General features: G+C 47.0%; 1 long non-coding RNA gene across 1 annotated transcript; it reads right to left on the bottom strand.

Moving 5' to 3' along the window:
- Positions 1-2308: 2308 nt before the first annotated feature.
- LOC121009833 (uncharacterized) lies at positions 2309-6314 on the bottom strand. Its single transcript, XR_005780854.1, has 3 exons — positions 5530-6314; positions 4457-4836; positions 2309-4229 (listed from the first exon to the last, which is right to left on the bottom strand). It is a non-coding gene; the product is annotated as an uncharacterized LOC121009833 (long non-coding RNA).
- Positions 6315-12746: the final 6432 nt, after the last annotated feature.

The following is a 12746-nucleotide window of genomic DNA, read 5'->3' as shown; positions in this document are numbered from 1 at the left end:
TCTGTGAAGACCCAAAAGGATCGACACGAACATTTCTGGGAAAGGACATCCAGCAGCCGACTCAAGGCAGGAAGCAGCAGATACCTGGAAAGAGGATCATCAATCATATGATTAGGGACAACCTGGAACTTTCCTTTCATGCATCTCAATTCTTCATGGACTGATTGTTGCTAAGCCAGATGTGGAGATGGCAGGAGTAGCCCTACCTGAAGTGTGCAGAGGACAGCCTCATCTGTATGGCTACCCGGCTTCCAGATGGTTCGAACTCCCCATTGCTCTGGATCTAACCACCACTGCAAGACCACAGTGGACTGGGTTTACGTCACCATCTCTGACCAGGCATCCCTTCTCATTTTCTATCTCTTCCTCAACACTTCCCTCCCCAATCCCTCACCACCAATATGTATCAGTATAGCATTAGCCACTCAATAACACCGAAAGGATAGTTCAATGTAATCAAAAGACGGGATGTGGAGGGACACCTGTCTGGCTCAGTCAGTAGAGCCTGTGACTCTTGATCTCAGGGTCATGAGTTCGAGCCCCACATTGGGGGTAGAGTTTATTAAAAACCAAACCAAAACCAAACAAAACCGACTGGATGTGGAGACATAGAGGCTTGGATCTGAGTCTCACTACACCACGTACTAGGTGTATGAACCTAGGCAGGTGACTGAACCCCCCCCCCCCGAGCCTCAATGTCCTCATACAGAAAATAGAAACCCAAGCTGTTGAGATTAAAGGTCCCTATGCCATGCGCCATGTAACAGTGGTAGGGCATTAAAGCCATCTTCTCTGCCCAATTTTTTTAATGTTTATTTATTTATTTTGAGAAGGAGAGGGAAGAGTGAGGTGGGAGAAGAACAGAGAGAGAGAGAGAGAGAGAGAGAGAGAGAGAGAATCCCAAGCAGGCTCCATACCATCAGTGCAGAGCCCGACTCAGAGCATGAACCATGAGATCACGACCAGAGTCGAAATCAAGAGTCAGACGCTTAACCAACTGAGCCACCCAGGCGCCTCTTCTCTGCCCAGATATTTGACTCTTGTGTTCTCATTCTAAAGTAAAATTGATAAAGCATCTTCTGGGTTACCTGGATAGTCTTTTATAGTTAAGCAATGCCACTATGTTTTAAGCCAATGATTGCAAACCAGGTGGCATGTATAATACTAATTTCATGGACTCCACAAATGAGAAGAGAAAAAAAAAGGGAAATAAATTCAAAATCATGCTTTGCTACAAAATTAATGCAAGCTCCTTCCCATCTCCCAGTAGAAATGGGGAGCAGTGATAACGTATTTCACCCATCACCCTCTGCAGGCAGGGCAAGCTGAACATGTACCTATACTCCAGCCTCCCGTAACATTTTTACACAGCAAGTTTTGAGCCAGTCTTGCCAGAACTGTGTAATCTGTCACATTTAATTCAAACTGTTAGCCTGAATTTTAAATATGTTGTAGCTTTGTTTGCATTTAAATTATTAATTTGATTTGTGTTATCGTGTCGTAGGAGCAATGCGCGTTAGGAGGTTAAACAGAATTGTGTTTTCTAAATAAACGAAATTTAGTCTTCCATAGTGTCATACATAAAAGAATGTGTCATGTTTTTTTTCCCCCATACCTTAATGTACTTTCCATGTGTAAGAAAGTTGGAGAAATACTGTGATAATGTATGGGAAGTTCTACATAATAAATGGCCCACAGAAGGTGCAGAAGAAAGCGGAGTTTCTTTTGTGCTTGTGTGTGTGTGTGTGTGTGTGTGTGTGTGTGTGTGTGAAAGAGAGAGAGAGAGAGAAAAAGAGAGTGAGAGAGAGAGAGAGATGAGGGTGTATTTTCAGCATGGTGAGGCATATAAAGAATAGAAGAATAGTTAATAATCATAAATCTATCTATCCATCACTTTCTGTGTGTGGCCAGTTAGTTACATGCTAAAGATGTTGTATATATTATCTTTCTAAACCTTCAGGAATTTTTTTGAAGGTTTTTAAATTTTTTCTGGGGCACCTGTGTGGCTCAGTCAGTTAAGCATCTGACTTCGGCTCATGTCATGATCTCATGGGTCATGGGTTCAAGTCCCACATTGGGCTCTGTGCTGACAGCTCAGGAACCTGGAGCCTGCTTCAGATACTGTGCTTCCCTCTCTCTCTGCCCCTCCCCCACTTGTGCTCTGCCTCTATCTCTCAAAAATAAATAGACATTAAAAAAAGATTTAAAAAATTTTAAGTACTCTCTACACCCACCATGGGGCTCGAACTCATAACCCCAAGGTGGAGAGTCACATGCTCCACCAACTGAGCCGGCCAGGCACCCCCTAAACCTTCACAAGTCCTAAAGCACAGGGTGTTATCATTATAGTATAGCACCTTCCCGCCCTCAAGGATTTAACCATTTACTCAGGAAGTGATTTATTCATATAGAGAATTGATACAAACTAATGAATGTCAGACACGAAAAGAATGTGTGAGCTCCAAGGAGGGATGTGATAGGGTGGGTTGTCTAGAAGCTTTTATGAAGTGAGGGTCAGATTTGTATCAACAGAGTTGCTACAGTGTTCCAGGGGCCCCTCCAGATCACTGTCCTCCTTCCAAACACTTCTGGGGACAACTCCTCCCTCAACCTGCTGGAAAGCGACAGCAATGGCTTCTCCTGCCATCTGATTTCCCTTTGGGTTCCACAGAATGGAGCCATCATCTTGTTCCATCAAAACTTGGGAAGAATCTTTCTTCTTCTAGGAGTTGTCTGCTTCTGGAAATCTTTCAGTGAGTTTCATGGTTAGCTCACCAGTGAGACTGGATATCCAGGATGGAGGGTCCCAGAATGGTGGTTTGCAGATCCGTTTTAAGATAGATCTCACTTTCCACATGTTCTGTCTCTGGGTTGTACATCTTGCATTGCTGTCGCCATGGTGGCCCCTTTGGAAAAGTCATTTTCACCTCTCGAGCGTGTAACTGAGCCCATAAAATAGCCACCCAGTAGGGTCAGAAAGGATTCAGGGGAAAGCGATCAGAGGAAAAAGTGCACCAAGGTAAGAGCATAAGCAGGCTTAGGAAGGTAGGAAGAGAGGGGTCTGGGTTTATTGCCTAGTGTCCCCGTCCTTGGTGAGTTGGCTGCCCCCTCCCCCCCAATAAAGACCAGAGCCCCTGCCCCTGTCGGGCGATATTCTCCACACAGCTCCCCTCTCTGGGCTCTTGTATTGCTTCTTCCCCTTGGCCTTTCAAGCCGTGAGGAGAGCTGGGTGTTGCTAGCCCCGGGGCCTTATGTTTTCCTTTACGGACTTCCTAAACCCTGTCCTCACCCCTGTGAAAAGTCCTTGACTAAACTCTCCTCCTATTACCCAGTCTGAGAACGCCATCTGTTTCTCCCCGACGTCTGACTGACCTATGAACGGATACGGTGATGGGGGAGGGGGGTGGCCAGTCAAAGGGACTTCCTGGTGGCTGGGGGTTCTTCCAGATAGGCACAGGTGTATGCTATGGTGACAAGGGCAGCGAATCCTGAATACAAAGCATAACATTTATTAGCATGGGCATAAGCGAACCTGCTTTGTGCCCGACCAGCGGCTAGGATCTCTTAGCTACAGAATTACTAACCTTAAAGATATTATTGCGCTGCTGTTCCCATTGCCCATGGGCCAAAACGGAGCCATGGATCCAGTTAAGGCCGTTTAGGTATTAAACCGTAAGGTTAGAATTCAACCCGGGTTCCCTGTGCTCATTCAGACCCTGGCAACCTCTCCGAGACCGTAACAGTCTGTTAAGGAGGAGATATTGGGCTCCCATACCCAATTTTTCTCTTCTTTGCTGGCGGGGTGGGGGACGTGGGGGTAACGGGAGAGTTCTCAAAAGGAAGAAAAGATCTTAGTCCCACCCACCCTTAGATCCTGGAGATCTTTCCCTCATCCCAGTCCTTAGAGGGGGGGCCAGTGAATCTGTCATTGTGGTAGGATGGACTTTGTTGAGCTCTTTCCAGTTCCTGAAGACACCCCACCATGTTGGTTGGGATGCCTTCTCCGCGTGCAGCCAGAATCAGCCTTCAGAACTCTCTGGGTTCCTCTGAGTGAATAGCTGTCCATCTTGCACCTGGCTGGCTTGCATGCCTCCGGGCCTCGAACCCTGGCCAGCCGCTGTATCGGAGCTGGAACCCACCTTAGCCTCAGAGAGTCGAAGCCTACGGAATGCGTGTGTGTTAATAATGTGATTTCTTTGCGGTTCACCCGCTGAGAAGGCCTAGTGTGGCTGTAGGAGAAAATCGGAGCATCAGGCACAGAGACCTGGCAAGGAATGTGCTGGAAAATGTGGCCGTGGGACAAGATTTAAGGAAAGGGGAGATCTTTTTATATTGATAAAATGTATCGCATTTTTTAATGTTTTCTTTACATGTTCATGATTAAATTTTTGAGAAAGATAGAACATTTGAGTGAAGGGGGGGAGGGGGGAGAAAGGATTTGCAGTCCCTCACTTACAGATGCCGGCACTTGAGGACAGCCTAGGAAGGTTTTCTGTATAGAAGTACACGTTTGCATACTTCTTCATCACAAAAACGCATATCCTGTTTATTCAAAGTGGGGCCCATGGACCGCAACCCTGGAATCACCTGGGAATTCACTAGAAACGCAAAGCCTTGGGCCTCCCCCCAGACTTAACAAAATCAGAAGCCGCGTTCTACTAAGATCTCCAGATGATTCGAGGACCCAGTGATCACAGACCTGTGTGGGACCCACTGACACGAATGCTCCACGAATCATTTCGTTGATCCCCTCTTAGTTCAAAATCACGCTCTGACTTTTCATGAGAATGTACTGCAACGTCGTGAGGTATGCTGCACAAATCCTTTTACGTTTCCCTTTAAGAAAATGATAATGATGATTAGCCTCGCTGTTCTGTCACTTTTTGAGTGCTAATAATGTACTAGGCCCTGGGTGGAATGCTTTCTAAGAATGTCCCCACCTCATCTTTATGAAGGCCCGCACAGGAGGCGCTGGCCTCATCTTAGAGGTGATGTTACTGGGCATTTTTTTTTTTTTAAATAAAGTACTTTACATAATGATGATGTTTCTCCTCTGACCGACGGTACCCGTGACAACATTTACTGGGCGCTTGCTCTATTCTGGAGACTGTATTAGCTGGTTTACGTTCATTTTTCAAACCTACCCCTCCAACAACCCTAAGAGACAAGTATTCTTCTTAATCATCTTAAAATCCGAGGTAACCAAATCTCAAGGTTAAATATCTTGTCCACGGTCACGCGTCAAGACCGGAGCAGAATCCCAGCCTGGACCGAGTCGTACCCGACTCCACTGTGCGCGCTCTCTCAACACTGTGCATGAAGAGGAATGTGCTCATTTGCTTCTAGTTCTTCAGGGTACCCTTGGGGCCTCACCTCCCTGTCACCGCTGGGCTCTTAAGCAGGCCATTCTTTCCCCCAGAGCCTTTTGTGTGAATCGGCAGAGGGGATTCACAGCGCCTGCCTCCTCGGCGGGGATGGGCTTAGGGGAACAGAGGATTTTTCCCTAATCACAGCTCTCGCACAGCAGACCTGCAGGCGTTGGGATCCTCAGACATTCAGACTCTCTGGCCGCGTGGCAAACATCCCGGGACTTTGCAGGGAACAATGGGCACTGAACTGCGGGTGACCCGATCTGCTAATCGCTGCCTGATTACCAGCTAATCAGTGCCTTGTTTGGGACACTGAATCCCAAATCCCTTTGGACTGGGCCGGGCCCTGGCAGGCAGTCACCTGGTTAATGTGCCAGGGGCGAGGCAGGGGGTCATGTGCTCCCGCACGGAGCGGCCAAAGGCCGCCTTCGGGGAAACGGTCACGGGGTCTGTCTCTCCCCAGCGGCTCCTGGACAACCACAGATCTTGTCAATAGCGTGGAAGTGAATAGAGGCAGGGGGATGAAAAGCCAACCTACGAAGAAAAAGTGACTCAACTCTTCCGGGCACAGAGAAAAGAGAAGACGCTTTTGCTCAGAAACTCTCCAGAGGAGGCCGCAGAAATTAACAACCCCCACCAATATCCTCACGGCTGCCGCCGTCGCTAACACTCTGAACCCCACCCGCCACAGTCAGGACTGCCATTCCCGTCACCGGCACCTCCACCATCATCACCTCCATCCCCCCAACACCCGCTCCACCGCCACCTCCGTTGTCACCACCGTCCCACCCTCAGCCACCCTGCCGCCACCGTTCACATCATCGCACCCCTCCCACGACCACCAGAAACAGCAACAACATCCCCGCTTAGGCCACCCTGATGCCACCACGTTCACTGCCATTGCTACCACTGCTGCACCCCGTCATATCCCAGGAAAACAGCTGCGCGCGGTGTTTTAAAAACACTGGTTTGAGCGTCACATTCAGGATCTACTCCGTGAAGCGCTAGCTAGCTGAATTTGAACAAGGAAGTAGACTCTGAGGGGTGCCGGGTGGCTCGGTCACTTCAGTGTCCAGCTCTTGATTTCGGTTCAGGTCACGAGCTCCCAGTTTATGGATTCAGGCTCTGCCCTGGGCTCAGTGCCGACCGTGTGGAGCCTGCTTGGGATTCTCTCTCTCCCTCTCTCTGTGCCCCTTCCCTGGGAGCTCTCTCTCTCTCCCTCTCTCTCTCTCTCTCTCTCTCTCTCTCTCACACACACACACACAAAATAAATAAACTTTTTAAAAAATTAAATTTTGAAATTGAGTTTCCCAAATAGAAAAATAGAGACAGTGCTGTAACCAGTTCAGGGGCTCGTAGGTCATGCAGACCATTTGTCACAGTACATAGTAGGAACTCAACAAGAGCTTACTGTCACTATCATTACCATTCCTTCTTCCCCCGGACACAACTTCCCCTCTAGCATACTTGCTTGAAAATGGATGGCGAGAGGACAATTTATCCCTCAAACCTGATATCATGGGGTCCTTTATGGGATCATCTCAGGATACCTGATATCTTTTAGAAGTATAAGTCTGGGCTGAAGAAAGTTCCCATCTGGAATCAGCTGTCTAGGTTTGAATCCACATCTTTTTAAAAGCCATGCGACCGTGAGAACTTCTCTAACCTCCCAGAGACTGCCTTTCATCTTGTGAAAAACGGGGAATGACGATCTCTTCCCTGAAGGATGGTGGGAAGGGATTCATGAGATGAGATAGGGACAAGCCCCCACATACCAACAGGCACACAGTAGGTCTTCAGTATATTGAGTTAACTTCATTTGTTCAGCATTTTAGCTGCAAATCACTGATTGCCAGGAGGTGGAAAACATGCCTTGCTCTAGAGAATCTCCTCATGGGGAGAATAAAAGCAAGTCTTCCTCTCCCCCTTCCAGATAGAGCTGAGCCTTCCACTCTGCCCAGCACTCTGGGCGTACCGCTAAGGTCTAATAAAAGCTTACCTTTGCCCGTTTGCTTCAGTTCTAGGAAGCTGTTCAATGTTTGACTATATTTCTCAAACTGATTTAAAAACAGTTCATCAGGTTAGTTCAGTTGAGTTATTGCTCCCTGGGAGTTTTCCAAACCCTGAACTTCCTTAGAGAGCTGGATTCTGTTCCATTCTTGGAATTCAGGTCCTTGCCCCTCTCTATGACCCCTAATCACAAATACAGTGTAAATAACCTGCTGTATCCTCACTCAGAAAGAACTCCCTGGCCTCCTGCTCGCAGAATGGAATCTCTTCTCTCAAGCTTCCCAGAGCAAGAGTATCAAACGAGCTCATCCATTTCCTTCTTCACTTCCACGGCTGTTGGTTACTGATGTTTAGGGAGTGGACAGTAAGTCCACTCCCTAAACTGCAAATGCCTTACGGTATTTGCATGGTATAGAGGAAGAGAGAACGTTTCATATCTTACATGAAATTTACTCAGTATACTCTGTGAAGCATACAGCAGTGAAATTCCGTCCATGACCATGAAACACAGGCTGCCTATGGAAGGTCAAGAGAGGCCACGGTGAATTAGGAACCCACAGAAATAAATAGATAAGAGTTGACTTTGGCCAACTGGCACCTGGCTGGGGCAACACTAGAATCTGCCCACTAACATCAAGACGGGTAACCGTCTACCGATGATGTTCTTCTCTGTGTTCAGAGCTTTTGTTCTCGTAGAAGCTCTGATCCGGCCACCAAGTAAGCGAGAAAGGACACAAAAAGGAACATTAAATGGCAGACAGTCCAGCAATTCAATTGTGAATAGTTTCCTATACCACCCCCTGTCCTACAGTCCTGGATCTTTTGTTGGGCTGGATAGACCCTTCTGGTGTTCCACCTACCTGTTGATAGAATCAGATCCCTCCTTTGGGTCAGTCCCCATGTTGTGTGTTGTATTGCCATTCGATCCTTTCAACAGTCCTGATGGGTTGCTTCCCTTATATTTCACCCCAGCACTGCATTTTTAAGAGCTTTACATACTGCTGATTAGTAATTTAATTCTGCTAGTTTCTTCTGATTGCTACATACAAAGTATTCCATAATAGATCCCATGGCATTTCACTTTCCCATTTCCTCACCTGTGGACCTCTTGGTTGCCTCTCTGTCCCCACATCCTCAGGTCTCAACTCTATGATAAACGTTCATATTCTCTCTCATGGACCCAAGTGAGGATTCTGTGGAATATTCTGGAAGTGGAACCCTTGATTCTAATGTACACCATTTTGTGAGATTATTCTTTAGGATGACTTCACTATATTCCCCAGGGCAATGATGATGAGGAATCATCATCACGTCTCAGACCCACACTTGCCAGTCTGATGGGTCTAAAGCTTATACCTCACGAGATTTGACGACCAGTGGGTTTGAATAATTTTTCATATCATGTGAGCCATTTGGAGTTCTGCCTCTCTGAGGTATCTATCAAATCCTTTTCTACTGGATTTTATAATCCTTTTCTGGTCAACTTATACGGGTCCCTCACATACCCTGGATTGGTTGGTACTCAGTTTCGGACATTGCAAATATTGTGTTCCTATTTCTATTTTTTTCTAAACTTCATCTTTGCTACTCTTTATTAAAAACTAATGTTCAATTTTGGAACAATCAAAACCATCTTCCCCCCCCCTTACGGTTTATGAGTTTCGTTCTTGTCCAGAAAGTTCTCCACCTCTAAACCACAAAAATAGTCTTCTCAATTTTCTTCTCTGAACCTTATAATTTTGCTACCCGTATTATCTCTCATTCATTTGGAATCCAACTTTGTATAATAGAGGGATACAAATCTTATTGTTTTCCATATGGTGAGTTTTTCAATGGCATCTACTAAATAATCTAACCGTTGCCCATGATTTATAAGCTATGTTAATCGTATTTCAAGTGCTCGTTTATAAATAGGCCTGCTCTATTCATCTGTCTCTGTTCTTGAGCCAGTACCATACTGATTTTATTATTATGGTTTTGTAGTATGTCAATATTTTGGAGGGCTAGCCCCTCCTCCATATTCTTCTTTTTCACGCTTGACCTCGCTCTCTGGGGAACTTTATTCTTCTGCATCCATTTTCACGTAGCATCTCCGTGTTTCACAACGGTAAATTAAAACAATAAATATGTGCAGCTGGACTCTTGGTTGTCGTTGTGTTGGGTTCGCTTTCCGTTCTCTAAACGAAGCAAGACGCGTGTGCTTGTCGGGTGCCGAACCTGAGTTGTGGGGGAGTGTGCCCTTTGCACCCCTTAAGTTATAGGATGAACATGAGGGTGTCGCTCTGTCTTGACCCGCGTGGCCCTGGGGACCCAGGGCGGCCGTAGATTTGGTTCGGGTACAGCTGTTCCTGCCCGATCCTTTCCTGACTAATGACTCTGCTCAGGAGACTGTGCCTGAGGGTTCATATTTCCCCCATTTAAGCTTGTGGCTTCTGGGCCTGGGGCCTGTTCCCTTCCCAAAACGTTTGTTAGTGTAGTGGCTTTTTTTCTGGCGCTTTATGGAAAAATTAAAGAGGGGGGCAGGCAACTGTATTCTGCACACCAGCCCGTCTTTAACCTTCGTTTACTGGCATTTGAGTCCTGTGCATACCTTGTTAGCAGAAAAAAAAAAAAAAAAACTTCAAATATATTTTTTCCATCCAGGCTCACAACTGGAATGTTCTTTGCCTCTTAACTCGGGCCAGGACAAATGTGGCCCAGGCTCTGAAAAACGAGCAGAGTCGTGCAGCAAGCAGCCTTTACACATGTCAGCTGCAGGGTTATCTGTATGCCGATGGCGAGGGGCCCGGCCCGGTGGAGGTGAGGGTCACCATCGCTGCAAAGCTGATCCCGGGGGGCAGTGTCGTTGGGCCCACTCCTTGCTCCCCCCAGAACCCCCGCTTCAGCCTCAAAGTCACACAGGGGAAGTACCAGGAAGGCAGTCTCTGCCTCTAGAACAGGGACCCAGCAGGCTCATGGTACGGCCTGTCTCTATCAAGCGCCGGAAGCCAGTCAGAGATGTTGGCTTTCAGAGATGTTCCTCCAGAGGAAGAGGGACCCAGACCAGGTCTTCCAGAAACATGTTTTTCTTAGAACTAGGGTCTAGATGGCACACAAATTTGAGATTATCTTTGACAATTATCTAAAATTAACTGTGGTTTTCAAATGAAAAACATTTAGGGGCGGATCAGATAGGAAGGAGGCCTATTTATAATACTTGCCACAGGGGGGGAAGAGAAAACGCAAAAACAAGGCGGAGAGAGAGTGCCGCACAAACGATACCAAATGTGCTTCAAGCACCGTTAGCCGAGCTGCTGACTCTTGCTCACTGACCCTCATTAATAACCGAGAGGGGAATTTTTATTTTGAGTGTTCACCCTTGGCTTCTTGGAGAAAATTCTGTTTCACAGAGGAATGCTGGCTTTCCATCTCATTCTAGACACTGAATTAAGTGACTGTTACCTCTGAACTATTGAGTTCTGCAGAAGTCAGAATGGTTGTTCATAGGGTTTGAAATATTAACCAGTGACTTGTAGCTCGGAGGTGACTAGTCACGGGCTGGAACTACCTGAAACAGTTGCTAGAGTTAAGGATGGGAAATGGGGCAGGATCCCTGATGAATCCCTGATGAACCCCTGAAAGAGACCATTTGAAGTCTGTGGGGTTCCCCCAAAGGAAGCGCTTGGGTGCCCCCTTGGTACCCGTGCTCTGCCTTTTGAGGACACCAACTCTGTAGAGTATGATGCTCTTATTCCCATCTTACAGGTGAGGAAATTGAGGCTCAAAGGATTTACTTGGGTAGAAATGAAACCGGATGGAATCTGGAGCAGGTCTCAGTTCAGACCTCACACTTTTTTTTTTTTTAAGTTTGTTTGCTTGTTTGCTTATTTATGTGTTTATTGAGGCAGTGGATGGGCAGAGAGGGAGGGAGAGAGAATCCCAAGCAGGCTCCGCGTTGTCAGCACAGAGTCTGAGGCGGGGCCTGAACTCATGAACCGTGAGATCATGAGTTGAGCTGAAGTCGAGAGTCAGATGCTTCACTGACAGCTGTCCAGGTGCCCCCAGAACTCACACTCTTAGCTCCCACACCAAAGAACTTCTGCACAACCGTTTTCATTTCTACTCTGCTCAGCATGGTCCCACTGGGTGCACCATGTGTAGGGAGAGCTATTCCAAGGGGAAGAGAGAGAGGGAACCAGGCACGTGTGTGTTGAGAGGAGAGATGCATCCGAAGGGGAAACCTCTTGAGTGAAGCAGAGACAAAAGTTAACGTAAAAGTGGCCATCGACTGGGGCGCCTGGGAGGCTCAGTCAATTAAGCGTCTGACTCTTGATTTCGTCTCGGGTCATGATCTCACAGTACGTGGGATCGATCCCAGTGTCAGGTTCTGCCCTGACAGTGCAGACCCTGCTTGAGATTCTCTCTCTCCCTCTCTTTGCCCGTCCTTCACTTGATCTCCCCACCCCCCTACCCCGCCTCAAAGTAAATAAATAAACTTAAAAAAAAGTGGCCATCGCTTGAATATCTGCTCTGTGACAGACGCTGCATGTGTTTACTGCAGGTAATCTCCATAGCTGCCGTGCATACAAGGCTGGGAGGGGGCAAGTGCCATGCTCTTCAGGAGCCGAGGGGGACTCAGTTTCCCCTATGCCTTGACACCCCCCCCCCACCGGCCACCACTGAGAGTGGTGACCTCCTGCGGCTTTGGGCTATGTCTACATTGCTTGTGCCACTCGCCCCCACCTAGACACAGGTTGGCAAAGGACAAAGGATCGCAAACACCAAGAACAGCCCAGTGGGAAATATTTAACCCACATACCTCCAGACTTTCTGGCATGAACCAACTCCTTACCCCACCTTTGTTCCTGGCCGGAAAGAAATGGCATGAAGCAAGCGACAGTTTTTATAACCTCTCTCTGCCCCAAACCGTGTTTCCTGTGCACTTAGCAGGTCTTAATGGAAACCAAACAGTTCTCTCCGGCATCTATATTCTTAACGCCCCAAGTCAAGTGCCCACGTGGTTAAGAAAACGGTACCAACAAAAACATTTTTTAAAAATATCCTAGCACAACACGAAGTGACCATCGCCAGTTCGAAGAGGCAAACATATTTCTCAAGGGTTGAAAAGAGGTGAGTGTTCCACAAGATTCTAGCTCAAGGCCACATGTGCAAAAGCAGAATCACTCCCCCAGCAAGGTTTTGTTTATCTGGGCCTTAAAGAAAAAAAGTAAAACAACTTTTACTTTCAGCTCTCGGAATAAGACCTGTTTTTCCAGCTGTGTCGTTTGAGGAGGCTATGAGAAGCTGGTTTGGTTTTCTCTCTCTCTCTCTAAATATATATATATATATATATATATATATATATATATATATGTATATATGTATATA

The sequence above is a fragment of the Herpailurus yagouaroundi genome, unplaced genomic scaffold (genome assembly GCF_014898765.1).
Source record: "Herpailurus yagouaroundi ecotype Mexico unplaced genomic scaffold, PumYag 190, whole genome shotgun sequence".
In the NCBI taxonomy this organism is placed as follows: domain Eukaryota; kingdom Metazoa; phylum Chordata; class Mammalia; order Carnivora; family Felidae; genus Herpailurus; species Herpailurus yagouaroundi.
The sequence above is the reverse complement of the archived record's forward strand: the minus strand, read 5'-3'. Positions and strand labels throughout refer to the sequence as shown.